Genomic DNA, 17,296 nt, shown 5'->3' with positions numbered 1-17,296 from the left:
CTATTCTGTTCCATTGATCTATGTGTCTGTTTTTGTGCCAGTACCATCTTGTCTTGATGATGACAGCTTTGTAATAGAGCTTGAAGTCCGGAATTGTGATGCCACCAACTTTGGCTTTCTTTTTCAATATGCCTTTGGTTATTTGAGGCCTTTTCTGGTTCCATATAAGTTTTAGGATTATTTGTTCCATTTCTTTGAAAAAATGGATGGTATTTTGATAGGAATTGCATTAAATGTGTAGATTGCTTTAGGTAGCATAGACATTTTCACAATATTTGTTCTTCCAATCCAGGAGCATGGAACATTTTTCCATTTCTTTGTGTCTTCCTCAATTTCTTTCATGAGTACTTTACAGTTTTCTGAGTATAGATTCTTAGCCTCGTTGGTTAGGTTTATTCCTAGGTATCTTATAGTTTTGGGTGCATTTGTAAATGGGATTGACTCCTTAATTTCTCTTTCTTCTGTCTTGTTGTTGGTGTAGAGAAATGCAACTGATTTCTGTGCATTGATTTTATATCCTGACACTTTACTGAATTCCTGTACAAGTTCTAGCAGTTTTGGAGTGGAGTCTTTTGGGTTTTCCACATATAGTATCTTATCATCTGTGAAGAGTGATAGTTTGACTTCTTCCTTGCCTATTTGGATGCCTTTAATTTCCTTTTGTTGTCTGATTGCTGAGGCTAGGACTTCTAGTACTATGTTGAATAGCAGTGGTGATAATGGATATCCCTGCTGTGTTCCTGACCTTAGCGGAAAAGCTTTCAGTTTTTCTCCATTGAGAATGATATTTGCGGTGGGTTTTTCATAGATGGTTTTGATAATATTGAGGTATGTGCCCTCTATCCCTACACTTTGAAGAGTTTTGATCAGGAAGGGATGCTGTACTTTGTCAAATGCTTTTTCAGCATCTATTGAGAGTATCATATGGTTCTTGTTCTTTCTTTTATTAATGTGTTGTATCACATTGATTGATTTGTGGATGTTGAACCAACCTTGCAGCCCTGGAATAAATCCCACTTGGTCGTGATGAATAATCCTTTTAATGTACTGTTGAATCCTATGGCTAGTATTTTGGTGAGGATTTTTGCACCTGCGTTCCTCAAGGATATTGGTCTGTAGTTCTCTTTTTTGATGGGATCCTTGTCTGGTTTTGGGATCAATGTGATGCTGGCATCATAAAATGAGTTTGGAAGCTTTCCTTCCATTTCTATTTTTTGGAACAGTTTCAGGAGAATAGGAATTAGTTCTTTAAATGTTTCGTAGAATTCCCCTGGGAAGCCGTCTGGCCCTGGGCTTTTGTTTGTTTGGAGATTTTTGATGACTATTTCAATCTCCTTACTGGTTATGGGTCTGTTCAGGTTTTCTATTTCTTCCTGGTTCAGTTGTGGTAGTTTATATGTCTCTAGGAATGCATCCATTTCTTCCAGATTGTCAAATTTGTTTGCGTAGAGTTGCTCATAGTATGTTCTTATAATTGTTTGTATTTCTTTTGTGTTGGTTGTGATCTCTCCTCTTTCATTCATGATTTTATTTATTTGGGTCCTTTTTCTTTTCTTTTTGATAAGTCTGGCCAGGGGTTTGTCAATCTTATTAATTCTTTCAAAGAACCAGCTCCTAGTTTCATTGATTTGCTCTATTGTTTTTTTTTTGTTTGTTTGTTTGTTTCTATTTCATTGATTTCTGCTCTGATCTTTATGATTTTTCTTCTCCTGCTGGGTTTAGAGTTTCTTTCTTGTTCTTTCTCCAGCTCCTTTAGGTGTAGGGTTAGGTTGTGTACTTGAGACCTTTTTTGTTTCTTGAGAAAGGCTTGTACCGCTATATATTTTCCTCTCAGGACTGCCTAAGAAAAGGCTAACTTTAGACAGTGTTTCCCAAATTGTTAAACTATGGCATCCTTTGGTCATGCATATTTATTGATATCTTGGCATATGTGGTTTAGGAAACGTTGCAGCTCTGTTCCATAGAAATATACTGGGAGCCATATTTGTAACTCTAAATTTTTTAATAGCCACCTTTAGAAAAGTAAAAAGAAACTGGTGGAATTAATTTAGTATGTTCTATTCAATCTAACTTATCTATATTATTACCATTTCATCATGGGACTGCTCTACTCTTTTATGTAATTTATATGTAAGTCATTGAGATGTTTTACTTTTGTTTTCCCCTTAGTGAGTCTTCAAAATTTGGGGTGTATTTCATACTTATATACATACACATCTCAGTTTAGACTAGACAAATTTCAAGTGTTCAGTAACCATCCGTGACTAGTAGCTATGGGATTGGACAGCCCTGCTCTAGAGAGCCCAGCAGAGAGCTCAGACATGGCTTTTCTGTTACAGGCTTCCCATAGGTTTGCTGTAATTGGTTATAGTTTCAACTTAGGCCCTCTCTTTCTTCTGAGAGAAGCCATAGGGACCACCCATATATAAAATAGGCCTTGCATTTACTTTAAGAGTGTTCATCCTAACATTATACAGCATTCTCTTTACAAACCCTGGGGGGAAGTATATTTTTTCTCCTAGAATCTAAAATAGTTTTTTTTTTAATTGTCTTGTTGGTTATTTTTTTCTTTCTGGACATTATAAATTGTGTAACCCATTTCCTATCTTTCATTAGCTACGAGAAATACAGAATCAAATTTGTGGCCCACACATAGCAAGAATACAGGATAGCATTTCCCCAAATGTGTTTAGTCTATTACCAGCTTGCAAAACCCTAGTGTTATTTAGAACTCGTTTTGTGAAATGCCTCAGCTGACAGACCAGCTACCTGTCAGATCCAAATAACTCGGTAAAAGAAGAAGAAAAAAAAAAAAAGGAGTGAAGGAGTGAGAAGCTAAAGTGGAGCAAGTATCAGTGAGGTGGAAAAGTGGAGCAAAACCTGGGCACCTAGTCCCACATACTTGCCTGCCACGGATCTGGGCACGTGGAACTTTGCACCAGGAGGTTTTAAAAACCCAGGGCATCGCCCACTTGCCCCACGTTGCTGGGGATGGTGGTGACTGTCCCTGGCTACACCGTGGTGGCCCACGAAGAGTCCTTAGAACCGCAGACGGCAGGCAGTGGGTGCGAGCGAGGTTCCCTACTTCCCTGGTGAGTTTCCTGAGCAGGACCTGATGGTCCAACTAGCCGGCTGGAAGCGCAGTATTTCCCTTGGATTCTGGCCAACATCTGTCTTGCTCGAAGGCTCAAGCCGCCTCAGGGATGCTGGATGCTCCTACAGAGGATTTGAAAAACTCCTGACAACCTTTGGCAATAGATCACCCAGCAATAGATCACCCAGCCAATGGGTGGGTGAAGGGTGCAGGTAGCTGCGAGAACTAGGAGGTGCAAGAGGCCTTGATCACCGACACCTCCAATGCGCTGAGTGTCACTCTACTGTTAATCGTGAATCGCCTCCTTCGGGGACAGCGATGGGGATTTCCTCGTCGGGCACACCCCAACCCTGTCGCGTTCTATGCCATCCCGCCTTGCAAGCAGGGCGGCTTCCTGGGGCCACTTCCATCTCTGTAAGCAGAGATTTCGGCGCCGCGGCCATCCCTTCAGCTCAGCTCCAGGGGATGTGGGGTGGCGGGACCCTGTCACGTGCGGGGATGAAGGGCGAATGAGGCAGGGAGGGGAGAGTAGGCAGCGCCAATTGCCAGCAACTGCCCTCTCCCGGAACGCCGCTAGGGGTCGGTCTGGCTGAGCCCCGGCCCCGAGGGGAAAGGACGTTGAGGTTGGGGACCATCGCCGTCGCGGCCCAGCTCCGGGCGGGTCACCCAGCGCAGGCGGGGCGGGAGCGTAGGGCTGGCTCCCAGCGGGATGGCACCGCGAGGGGCTCGTCACTCGCGGGCGATGCTCGATTGTCCCCGCGCCGCCTGCGGGGTCCATGCCCCACGAGGAGGCCAACCAGACAGGCGGTCAGCCTTGGGGCTCCAGGATCTGGGTGGGGTATACTGAAGTCAGAGGACAAGGGGAGCTCCTAAAATACTGAATGGCGCCCCCTAACCTGCTCCACTCTGCTTTCTCCCTCGTTCTGAGTAAGTTTCAGAGACAGGAGCCGGGGCTGGGAGTGAGGGTGGGTCTCGGGGTGTGCTTGGGCCAAAGGAAAGCACAGTGTGGGGCAAGGTCATGCACACCCGAGCCACACTGCCGGCTTTGACAGGCATTTCTCCGCTGTATGACTTTAGGCAAGGCTTTCGGCCTTCCTAGGCTAAGTTTCCTCTCTGTAAAGTGGAAATAACCACCATGACTACCTCAGGGGGGTCCTTGTGAAGATTCTAGAAGTTGATGTTTCTTTTCTTTTTCTTTCTTTCTTTTTTTAAAGATTTTATATATTTATTTGATACAGAGAGAGACAGAGACAGCGAGAGAGGGAACACAAGCAGGGGGAGTGGGAGAGGAAAAGCAGGCTTCCCGCCGAGCAGGGACCCTGATGTGGGGCTTGATCCTAGAACCCCAGGATCATGACCCCAGTCAGGCAGACGCTTAACGACTGAGCCACCCAGTGGCCCAAGAAGTTCATGTTTCTTGAGTGCAGAGGACAGGGCCTGCGTAGAGTGCTCTGTAATTGGTTAAATAAGGCAGCAGGAAGGGCCTTGGAGCCAAGGGCTGGGGAATACCAAGTGTGACTTCCTGCCCGCATAGCAGGGCAATGAAATAAGGAGCCATCTTGGTGCGTGGACCCTCAGCAGGAAAACAGCAATCCAGATGCATGTACAGGTGGCTAAAGGGCAAGCCACAGCGATCACAGGATCATGGGGCCATCTGGGGAAACCCTGGGCCAAAGATCCTGGGCCTCACGATATGTTCAAGTTTTCCTTTTGTAATTCACTTACAAAATGGCTGGGTCAGCACTTGGTGCAAATCTGGTGTTTTCTATTCTGCGGAAGTAAAAGAACATTCAGTGTCTAATGGAATGTCTGACCAACATTCTGAACCCCTTCACATAATCCATCATCCAAAGCCAGACACATTAGAGAGTGAAAGGGACATTAGAATTTTGTCATTTTTAAAAGAGTTAATTTTGATTGTGTTGTTATACAAATAAACTTATCAAATATTTCCATTAAAACTATTTTCAAAAAATGTTTTTTTCTAAAAAATAATACATATCTGCATAGTAAATCAAAATTTTAAAATCTGAGTAATTATTCTTGTTATATATTGCAGCCACTGTGGAAAACATTATGACAGTTCCTCAAAAACTTAAAAATAAAAAAATAAAAAATAAATTTTTAAAAACCCTTAAAAATAAGGCACCTGGGTGGCTCAGTTGGTTAAGTGACTGCCTTTGGCTCAAGTTATGATCCTGGAGTCCCAGGACCAAGTCCCACATTGGGATCCCAGCTCCATGGGGAGTCTGCTTCTGCCTCTGACCTTCTCCCCTCTCATGCTCTCACTCTCTCTCTCTCTCTCACATAAATAAATAAAATCTTTTAAAAAATTAAAAAATTTTTAATACAAACTACCCTACAAACCAGTAATCACACTACTGGGCATGTACTCCCCAAAATACAAAAACACTAATTCAAATGGGGTACATGCACCCCTATATTTATAGCAACATTATTTTCAATAGCCCAAATATGGAAGCAGTTCAAGTGTCCATGAATTGATGAATGGATAAAGAAGATGTGATGTATATCCAACAGAATATTATTCAGCCGTAAAAGAGAATGAAATCTTGCCATTTTCAAGAACATGGATGGAGCTAGAGTGTATAATGCTAAGTGAAATAAGTCAATCAGAGAAAGACAAATACCATATGATTTCATTCATATATGGAATTTCAGAAACATAACAGATGAGTAAAGGGAAAGAGAGACATAGAGAGACAAACCAAGAAATGGACTCGTAACTATAGAGAACAAACTGAAGGTTACGGTGGGGTGGGGGGGAGGGCCTAGGGGGATGGGTAGCGTAGGAGATGGGGAATTAAAGAGTACACTTATGATGAAAATAAAAGAAAATGATTAAAGCAACAACAACAACAAAAATCTGAGTACTTATTCCTGCTGTATAATGACACACTGATCAGTTTCTTATCCATATTCCTAGTTCAGTATCACTGGCATTTTCTGAAGGATTTTTCAATATGGTTTTATTATTTTTAATTTTTTTCATAATATTTCTCGAAATCGTCAAAGTCGCTCTTCATACTTAATTATTTTGAAAATGCTGATACCTTCTATGTTCGTTCACCAGGGCTCATAACAAAATACCACGGACTGGGCAGCTTAAACAACAGAATTTTATTGTCTCACAGTTGTGGAGGCGAAAAGTCCAAGATCAAGGTGTCCGCTGGAATGATCTTCTGAGGCGTCTCTCCTTGGCTTGTAGATGACCACCTTCTCCCTGTGTCTTCACATGGTCCCCTGTGTGTGTGTGTCTCGGTCCTAATCTCCTCTTCTTGTAAGGACACCAGTCATCCTGGACTAGGGCCAACCCTAATGACCTCATTTTACGAATTACCTCTTTAAAACTATCAATCAGTTACTCAGTGTATCTAAAAATATTTGAAAATTTGACAATTTTTATTTTGCACGATAGAATGTCACAGTTTTTTTTTGGACACATCAGTGAGTGATTTGTGGCCTCCACCCAATCCCCTAGGCATTTCTTCTTTGTGTGTTTTTTTAATTTAGAAAAAAATATTGTTTTCACATAATGTTATACTCCACTAATATTTGACTTTTTTTTAAAGATTTTATTTATTTATTTGACAGAGAGAGAGATCACAAGTAGGCAGAGCAGCAAGCAGAGAGAGAGTAGGAAGCAGGCTCCCTGCTGAGCAGAGAGCCCAATGCCAGGCTTGATCCCAGGACTCTGAGACCTTGACCTGAGCCAAAGGCAGAGGCTTGATCCACTGAGCCACCCAGGCACCCCAAATATTTGACTTTACTATTATCACCAAAAATATTTTCAATGTTGAGTTTTTTCACTGACTTTACAATAGCATTTATAATAACGTCTGATGTTTTTATCTTTGACAAAATGAACCACCAAAAGCCTTCCTTTAACTTCATGAACTGCGTGAAAAAATTTCACGCATTGTTACAATGAATTTATCTGCTTTTCTATTTGAAGCATCTGACGATTTGGATATAAATGAGGTATTACTTAAAACCTTGTGAATTTTTTCTGTAAATCGAGCTTCACTTTTATACCTGTACAAACACATACACAACAAGAACGAAAAAAGGAAACATTAATTTGGCCTGTGTCCCTGTTCGTCATCCACATCCCCCCAACCTGTAATTTCCCACATTTCCCATGGATCCCATCACTGATGGCAGGAGGTCTCTGTGCACCTCGCAGCCTATGCATGGTTGGGGCCTTGGCACAGGTAAACTGGTCACCAGAACCTCCCTAGCCAGTCCTGGAGAGCAGACAGATAGCTGTCCCCAGTCACCTCCACTCGAGCAAATTTCCGTTGATCAGCAAGCCCCCTGCCAGTGGTCACTGCAAGACACTATAATTTAGGTTTGTCCAAAAGGGCCAGGAAAGGGAAAATTGGTTATCCTTTGGGAACATTTAGATGCAACCCCATGTTAAAGGAAGAGCTCTGTGTATGAAACACGGCAGAAAGTGAAAGTAATAAGTGGTAGTCTATCGAATCCATTCCAGATCATTTTGATCCAATTAGTAACAAAAACATTCTTGTAATACAATTGAAAAACCAGCCAAATCGCTAAGTGAATGGGAGGCTGGAACCACAGTGACCAGCCGGGACCACCCTCAGCAAACCAAGATGGCTGTGCACCCTGCTTGTACCCCAGCTGCGGAGAGGGGAAAGAGAAAAACTCCCCTTACTGTTTGCTTTTGTCTAGCGAGCATAAGCGGCAGGACCCTCCACCTCCGTCCCTGGGGGACTGGTTAGTGTGGGAGCACCTCCTTGCTTGGTGAGCAGCATTCTTCCTCTGCTTCTTCGGCTTGGACGCTGGTCTGCGGACGGGCAGAAGCCAAGCTGTCCTGAACACGGTAGGAAGGAGACCTCCCACCCTTGCTGTGACGTGTCTTGTCTTCTTATTTTCTTGGTGCCTTCCCTGAGGGAACTGAAAGGTACATTTGGGTGTGGTGTGGCAATAAAGATGATAAGGAGGTGATTTAAAAGTAATTTTGGAATCAGTGCGGAGAATCTTTGCTCCTAACCTTGCAGGTGCAGAAGTGGAGTGCTCGGATTCCCCGACATCATGCTCTGTCCTCATGACAGAGGACATGACCAGTACAGCTGCTTGGGGTTTGAGCCCTGGAGTTGGAAGATACAAACTTGGGAAAGGAAGAGTTCTTGAAGGAGGTGAGGCAGTAAATTAAGTGTCCTAAGTCCAGCTACTCTTCTAGGTCCTTCTGTAAGACCCTTTGGAGACATATTTGTGGGAAGGAAGCAGGACTTGATCTCTCTTGTCACCCAGAGCCTCCCATTTCCTTTCCCCTTGTCCTCAGGATGGGCCACAGAGACGCTCAGAGAGGTCCCAGCCACTGCTCTGCCTTCCTTCCAGCCCCAACCTCTGGAGAGCAGGTAGGTGGGCTTCTCCTTTACATGCAGGGCAGAAATGTGCAGATTTATAAATCCAAAGACACAGCTGGCATTCTGAAGCAAAACCACCATCTAATTATCCTTCCATCCTATAGTCCCCAGTGGACCCAACAGGTAAATGGCTTAAGACAAATGACAGCAAGAGCAGCTGGCTCAAAAACCAGGCCTGTCTGACAAGCCTCCTCATAGGTGTGCCCATCTACGTGGATGGGGGTGCTGGGACAGAGACTCTTGGACCTCCTGGCACAGAATCCTCCATCACCCTCACTCCAACCCCAGGAGCCACAGTGATGATAGTTGGTACCCTGGTAGAAATGGGTGCTCAGCAACCTGAAGAGGAAGCAAGTGGCCCCTGTGAGTTCAGAGGTGGACTCCTTTCCCAGGATGAGTGTCATGTCCATAAGGTCACTGGAGGTTCCACTCAATGAGGGAACATCCTACCTGAACCAGAGATTAAGTGCTCTGGGCCAGAATCTGCTACCCAAGTTCATAGCCCAGCTCTGCCTTGAGCTGTGTGACCATGAACAAATCCCTAACTTCTCTGTGCCTTAGTTCCTCCATTTAATGATGGGATAATAACACTATTTCTTAGAATTATTATTATGAATATGAATCCAAGAGGATGGTGGGAAGGGATGATCTAATCATGGGGAGGAGGGAATGGGAGAGTGGCTTTCTCACAGTGACTTGGGAGGGACTCACGGGCATGTATGTTTCCAAGGAAAGATTTTAGGACTGCCAAGTCAGAGAGAATGAGTCTTGGACTCCAAGCATCCCTTTCCCCCTGCCTTCTGTTACTACCAACCATCTTCTGAGAAGGCTTATCTAAGTTGGAGGTTGGGTGGGTTATTGTGTCATAAGAGACTTAGGGCCCTTCACACAGCAGGTGTCTGGACAAAGAGATAGGGGTCCAGATGGGGAGGTACAGGGAGAAAGACCCCATATTGGTCAGCAGTTACCACCCACACCTGAGCATGCAAAGACCAGGGGCAGAAGCCTAATGGCCTCAACGATCTCCCGTCTCCTGTATATATTTGCCATAAGCAGGATAGGAGCAAGGAAGGGGAAGAAACTCTGATTGGCACTGGTCCGTGAGCTGGATCAGGACCAGAGCAGAGCAGGAGAGGAGACCAAAAGGGAGTGTCCAGGAGTTGGGGGGGACAGGAAGGTGCAGGAGCTGCGGGAAGGAAGGAAGTCAACTACAGTTGCCCAGAGGGGCTCCTCCAACTGCCAGACTCTGCACCTGGGTCATCAGTTCTCCTTGGAACTTAGGGCCTGGGTACCTGGGTGGCTCAGTTGGTTAAGCGACTGCCTTCACCTCAGGTCATGATCCTGGAGTCCCAGGATCGAGTCCCACATAGGGCTCCCTGCTCAGCAGGGAGTTTGCTTTTCCTGCTGACCTCTCTCCTCTCATGTTCTCTCTCTTTCATTGTGTCTCTCTCCATCTCAAATAAATAAATAAAATATTTTTTTTAAAAAAGAAAGAAACTTAGGGCCTCCCTTCGTCTTGCTTCACCTTGGCTTACCTCTCTCAGGCGTTTCTGGGATTGTAATTCACCAAACGCCCTGATAGGGGCGCTCTAGCTCTCCCAACTGAGCCAAAGGAACCTTGTGGAGGGCCTTGCCTTGAGGGTGATGCTCGTAAGGTGGATATACACAGTCCACTGGTCCCACTTCTAGGCATAGGGTATCTTTTAGTGGTTGTTCCACACCTTGGTGGCTCCTTTCAGGAGGAAGGAGCAGACCTGGGGTAGGTGCCGGAGGAAGAGTCTTGACTCAGATGTGCCCTTCTCTGCTGGGGCCACCTTTCCCTTGTCCCTCCCTTTCTTTTCTCTGCACCACACCTATCCTTGCTGGAAATAAGAGTTCATGGTTCCATTTTCACCCCAGCAACCCTGCTTTGCTTCCAGTCCAGGGCACAGTGAAGAGGTCACTGGCAGGAAACCATAATGTCATTTGACCTTTAAGTGATATTCAAAGAAGTTAAGCCATTTGTCTAAGATGACCTAACTAGTGAGGTGGCAGAGTCAGGAAGCGGACCAAATTTCTGTTGTCCGTGATGCCGTCCAGCATGCACCCAGGTCCTGAGAGCTTGACCTTACAACCTGCCCACTGGATTCCCACCTGGACCAAAGTGTCATTAACCTATCTGATCAGGCATTCCTGGGTTCTGCCTCTCACCAGTCTGTGGTCTAGGGGAACCTTTTAACCTCTCTGTGGTTCAGCCTCCTCAACTTTATGTTCTTTTTAAAGATTTATTTATTGAAGAGAGACAGAGAGACAGAGATAGCGAGATAGAGCAGGAGCAGGGAAGAGAGGAAGAAGCAGGCTCCCCACTGCGCAGGGAGCCTGACACGGGGCTTGATCCCAGGATCTTGAGATCATGACCTGAGCCAAAAGCAGATGCTCAACCAACTGAGCCACCCAGGCGCCCATTTTCCCCAACTTTAAAAATGTTTTTTTAAAACTTTAATATTCCTGATTCGTGCTATTTGTTGTGAGGGTTATATAAATAATAAATGAAAAGCATCCCACGTAATGCTTGGCACACGGTTGTCATCGGTCAATGTGCTAAGTGTTTAACGGGCGCAAGGTCCCTTCAGGTATGTCGGTGGCTAGCTCCGAGGTGGCTGGGAGGCTGTGCTGCACGTGGCAGACTCCAGGGCACAGTATCCACAATGAGTCCCTTGTGGGTAATACCTCCTGGGACATGTGGAATACAGTGCCAAGGATTTGGGGAAAAAATAATCCAGAGAAATGACAGCAACTGCCTGTCCCAAGAGCCGAGAGCTCGGCTGTTCTGGTAGGTAAGTCCTCTTATTACCCCCGTTTGACTGGTGAGAAAACTGGGGCACAGAGAAGATAAACAACTGGCCCAAGGCTGCACAGCCAGAAAGCTAGCAACAAAGACATGACGTGAATCCAGGCAGTCTGACTCCAACTTGTGCTCTTGATTATTCTGCCTTTCTGCCTCTTGGGAACACAATGACCCGAGGAAACCATTAAAACAGTTAGAAGATCAGACACGTGTGCCGGGGTATGCCTACCTTATCATAAGAAAATCTGAGCACTGAGGCAGTGTTAGCGGGGTTTGAGGACTGAGTTTCCCTGCTCCACCACCGCTTGCCACCCCTATTCTGTGGTGCATACATCTGGTGTTTTCTCAGTCGTGAGGGAATATTCTAAGCCCCTCGGAAGTAAATCCCCGAGCGCCTGGCTCTCACTCCCCTTTGGATCGCATAGCCAGCCATCCCCCGTGGCTCCTCTGTGAAATTCTGGGCCTGATGTTCCCTGAGTCCCACTCAGCTCAACTGCAAATCGGGCCTGTGTGACCGCCTTCATACCCTGTGAGAATTAAATAGACTCATGAAAGTGGGGTTCAAAGTGTAGGTTAAAGAAATCATTTTGGGGCACCTGGGTGGCTCAATGGGTTAAAGCCTCTGCTTTTGGCTCAGGTCAGGGTCTCAGGGTCCTGGGATCGAGCCCCGCATTGGGCTCTCTGCTCAGCAGGGAGCCCGTTACCCCCTCTCTCTCTATCTGCCTCTCTGCCTACTTGTGAACTCTCTCCCTCTCTCTGTCAAATAAATAAATAAAACCTTTAAAAAAAATCATTTTTCTAGAAGGAAAAGGAAGGGAAGAGAAGTGGGAGAATCAGGGGAATTGATGGTGAAATGAAGGTGTCTGGACCCAGGAACAGCCTTACACCCTACTAGCCTTAGTGACTGCTCAGGGCACCACGCTTTGGAGGAAGAATTGCAAACTTAGCTCTATCAAGGAATAGTGTAGTCTTTCCAGGCCATACTGTATCTGTTGTTACTTCCCAACCCTGCAAATGTAGAGAGAAAGCAGCCATAGGCAAAAAACAGGGCATAGCTGTGTTCCCCCAAAAATTGTATTACAAAAACAGGCAATGGGCTGGATTTGATCTATGGGCCATAGTTGGCTGCCCCTGCTTTTGGTGGTTCTGCTCTGGTCCTCCTCCAGCTGCACCGTCGCCGTGAGATGAGACTCCAGGGCTAAGGGCATAGCCGCCTAGAACTCACATCTCTCCTCTTCTAAATCATGTCTCAGGATTCCTGTCCAAACAGCCTGGTGCCCACTGTCAGGGCTGAACAGGACTTTGCCTTGGTCCCGTCATCCTGAGTATGGACCCCAAGGCTGGTGTGCCCATACTTGTCCCAAAGGATCTTGTATGTGCGTGTGTGTGTGTGTGTGTGTGTGTGTGTGTGTGTGTGAGAGAGAGAGAGAGAGAGAGAGAGAGACAGACAGAAGCCCCAGCTTGGTGAGAAGCTGCAAGGGAGAAGAGGGGGGGCTGCCCGGGGGCTGAATGCCGAACACAGGCTCGAACAGAATTCCCAGGAGTCTAAGAATGCTAAATTCAAACCTGATCTTCTTAGTTGTTGTGAAATCCTGTTGTTAACACAGAAGTATAAATCATATTTTTTTTAAAGATTTTATTTATTTGACAGAGAGAGATCACAAGTGGGCAGAGAGGCAGGCAGAGGCAGAGAGAGAGGAGGAAGCAGGCTCCCCGCAGAGCAGAGAGCCCGATGCGGGACTCGATCCCAGGACCCTGAGATCATGACCTGAGCTGAGGGCAGAGGCTTAAGCACTGAGCCACCCAGGTGCCCCTATAAATCATATTTTAACAGTTAGCTCTTTGAAATATTTAAACAATACGAAATGCAGACCTCTACTTGTACCCTTTCCCTGGGTCCCACAAATAGCAGAAACAGGACAGCCTTACACCACAGGGTCAAGATTGCACAAATGAGGCCACACTTGCTGGAGCAAAACGATTTGTGTGTGAGCTCACATGCCTCAGGGAACAAGTCAGCAGCTGCTGGAGAGCAAAGCCAAGTCCAAAGTCTGAGAGGAAGTCAAGGGAAAGCCGGGAGGGGGAGATTTGGAAGGCCTCATATAGCCTCCAGAAATCCCACACAAGAATTCCTGGAGAGGAAGCACACAGTGAAGTCACCTTGCCTGCTCTGATGTAAGTTAAGCTTGGAAACAAACAAACAAATATTTCAAAGCCCAAGTTATTAGTAACCTGAGGCCTGAACTGATAACTAAAACATAGATGCTCAGACCTGGAAGGTGGCTGCCCAGGCGCCTCGTCTAGAAGATTCCAAACTGCTCTGGGTCCTACTCCAGGATAGCATGGCCAGTTCTCTCCAGGTGTCTGTCTGCAGGGAGCCCCAGCTCTTTGCTCCTCCACTCTGACCATCTTGGCCTGACTGGTGAGTCATCAACAGCTCCTATCTGCCCAAGAGGCCATGGGATACTCACGACTCAGGGACGACAGGGTCAGCCAAAGCACCTGCCGCGAGGACAATAGGTAGGCTTGGGCAGGAACATAGCAACAATGATGGTGGGAACTCCTGAATATGTGAGCTAAAGTCCAATCAGCTGTTGGTGGGGGGAATGAGTGTTACTAATGATTGAGGTTGGCTATCTCATCAGTCCAGCAAGTTAAGGGCATAGGATCAGATTTATTCCGATTTAGAAAATTAGAACTGATGCTTTTTGTCATGAAGGATTGTGGCGGACTCCATGCTTACCCTACTACACGTGTGAATAAAAGCCCTTAACTCAGACTGCACTCAATAAATGATAGTCAAAATTATTACAGTTATTATTTTAAAGGTCTATGGGAAACCAACCCAAACCAGAGTAATCAATAAGAAAACAAGGCAGATGGTTGCAAAGGAACTAAGACTGGATCAGCCTAAATATGTGAAGGTGATCTCCCCCAGGCTGCCGCATCCCACTCTGCCCAGCTCTCTGCCCACCTCCCAGCCTGGCCGGCATTGTGTTACCTTCAAGATCATGACAACGGTTTGCATTCCAGGTTCAAGTTACGGACTCTGTCCCAAGTAAGGTCTTCTGTTCGATTGTTGCATTGCCTATCCCAACTTAAAGCCTGAACTGGAGACATTCCTTCCCAGACTTCGGCTCTTTCCGAATCACCCAGGCAGTCATCGGTTCTAAACTCAAAGTTCCACCGGAGAGGAGGAAGAGAATATGGCTGGGGGGGGGGGGTGGTTGGTGTCTAGAAAGGGCGTAAGACTTTTAGATTATTCAGTATCCAATAAGTACAGCAAACGTTATGGGAAGTCCACACTTGGCAATGAGCTGCTAAGAGCTTATAAGGGTTGCATCTGATCTGCGTCAAGGAACTTGACTCTACTTAGGGAGGCAAATATGAAAATACAACTAAATATAATACTGTAGGGAATGAAGTATATGCTTAAACAGAGTATCAGTCTTAAAAGTGTGTACAAGAAAATCAACTCAAAATATATAAATGGATGGGGAGCCTGTGTAGCTCAGTTGGTTAAGCATCTGACTCTTGATTTAGGCTCAGATCATGAAATCAGGGTTGTGAGATCAAGCCCCTCATCGGGCTCCGTGCTGAACATGGAGCCTGTCTCCGTCTCCCCCTGCCCCTTTCTCCCTCCCCCTCAACCCCCTTGCCGGCTTGTGTACATGCCTCTCTAAAATATATATATATATATATATATATATTTAATGTATATATATATATATAAAATATACATTGTTATATATGTTAATCTAACAATATATATTTATATATGAATATATATTCATATGGAGTATTTCGTATATATATATGTGTGTGTGTGTATATATATATATATATATATATATATATATATATATATGGAGTATTCATGCCAGCTACTTTATAAATATAAATATGATTTGGTTCCAGCTTTCTAATAACTTATGTCCTTAGGGGGAGAGACAAATACATAAACAAATTTTTCCCTTTTCCCCCCATACTAGAAATTTGAAAAAAAAATTATAATTGTAGCAAATGCTCATTGCAAAAAACTCTAAAGAATATGAAAGTATATAAGGCAGAAAATGAAAGTAACCATTCTCTAAAAAAAAACCCCACTGTTAATGGTTTAGTATATATCATAACTTTCTTCTTTCTGTCTCTGTTTCTGTCTATCTCTATGCACACATTTTCGACAATTAAGATAAAGCAGCCTTACATGTCATCAATCTAGATATATCAAGTTAATGCCCTTTTAATGGCTACAATCTCCCACTGATTTTAGTTGTTTCTAAATTCCACAACAACAAGCAGTACTGCAATGAGTCTGTAAAAAAGAAATTGCACTTATTATTTCTATACTACTCTTGAAAATGTGGTTGGGTTTGTATTCCCTCCACCAGTGTATAGAGCATGCCTAATACCCCCATTCTAACAAATAATGGGTATTCTCAGTCTTTTATACTTTTTATATCAAACAATGATGCCTTCTGATTTTAACATACATTAAAATTAAAGGTTGAGCAAGTTATTTTAACTTATATTAAAATTAAAGTTTAACTTATATTAAAACTCAAGTTTGAGCAATTAAAGTGTGTATTTTTGGCCAATACTATTGCTACTCTCAGTGACCTGCCCATTCCTATCAGATTGTCCATCTTTTTTGTATTACCTTTTAGGAATTCTCTCTGTATTACATGTATTGATCTTTCTCTCTCATGTTTCTTTCAATTTTTCCCATGTTTTTTTTCCTTCATATTTTATTTATATTGTGTTCGTGCAGTTACAAAAATATTTTTATCAAGTCCAAACTGTCAATCTTCATGTATGACTTCTGATAGAACCTGGAAAGGACAGGGGCAGGAGCCATGCCAGATGCAGGAGGAAAGGGGGCGCCTGGGTGGCTTAAGTGGTTAATCATCTGCCTTCGGCTCAGGTCATGATCTAGGCAGGCAGAGGCAGAGAGAGAGGAGGAAGCAGGCTCCCCGCAGAGCAGAGAGCCCGATGCGGGACTCGATCCCAGGACCCTGAGATCATGACCTGAGCTGAGGGCAGAGGCTTAAGCACTGAGCCACCCAGGTGCCCCTATAAATCATATTTTAACAGTTAGCTCTTTGAAATATTTAAACAATACGAAATGCAGACCTCTACTTGTACCCTTTCCCTGGGTCCCACAAATAGCAGAAACAGGACAGCCTTACACCACAGGGTCAAGATTGCACAAATGAGGCCACACTTGCTGGAGCAAAACGATTTGTGTGTGAGCTCACATGCCTCAGGGAACAAGTCAGCAGCTGCTGGAGAGCAAAGCCAAGTCCAAAGTCTGAGAGGAAGTCAAGGGAAAGCCGGGAGGGGGAGATTTGGAAGGCCTCATATAGCCTCCAGAAATCCCACACAAGAATTCCTGGAGAGGAAGCACACAGTGAAGTCACCTTGCCTGCTCTGATGTAAGTTAAGCTTGGAAACAAACAAACAAATATTTCAAAGCCCAAGTTATTAGTAACCTGAGGCCTGAACTGATAACTAAAACATAGATGCTCAGACCTGGAAGGTGGCTGCCCAGGCGCCTCGTCTAGAAGATTCCAAACTGCTCTGGGTCCTACTCCAGGATAGCATGGCCAGTTCTCTCCAGGTGTCTGTCTGCAGGGAGCCCCAGCTCTTTGCTCCTCCACTCTGACCATCTTGGCCTGACTGGTGAGTCATCAACAGCTCCTATCTGCCCAAGAGGCCATGGGATACTCACGACTCAGGGACGACAGGGTCAGCCAAAGCACCTGCCGCGAGGACAATAGGTAGGCTTGGGCAGGAACATAGCAACAATGATGGTGGGAACTCCTGAATATGTGAGCTAAAGTCCAATCAGCTGTTGGTGGGGGGAATGAGTGTTACTAATGATTGAGGTTGGCTATCTCATCAGTCCAGCAAGTTAAGGGCATAGGATCAGATTTATTCCGATTTAGAAAATTAGAA

The sequence above is a fragment of the Enhydra lutris genome, unplaced genomic scaffold (assembly GCF_002288905.1).
Source record: "Enhydra lutris kenyoni isolate GAN:26980312 unplaced genomic scaffold, ASM228890v2 scaffoldscaffold9, whole genome shotgun sequence".
NCBI lineage: Eukaryota > Metazoa > Chordata > Mammalia > Carnivora > Mustelidae > Enhydra > Enhydra lutris.
Note: the sequence above shows the minus strand (reverse complement) of the source record.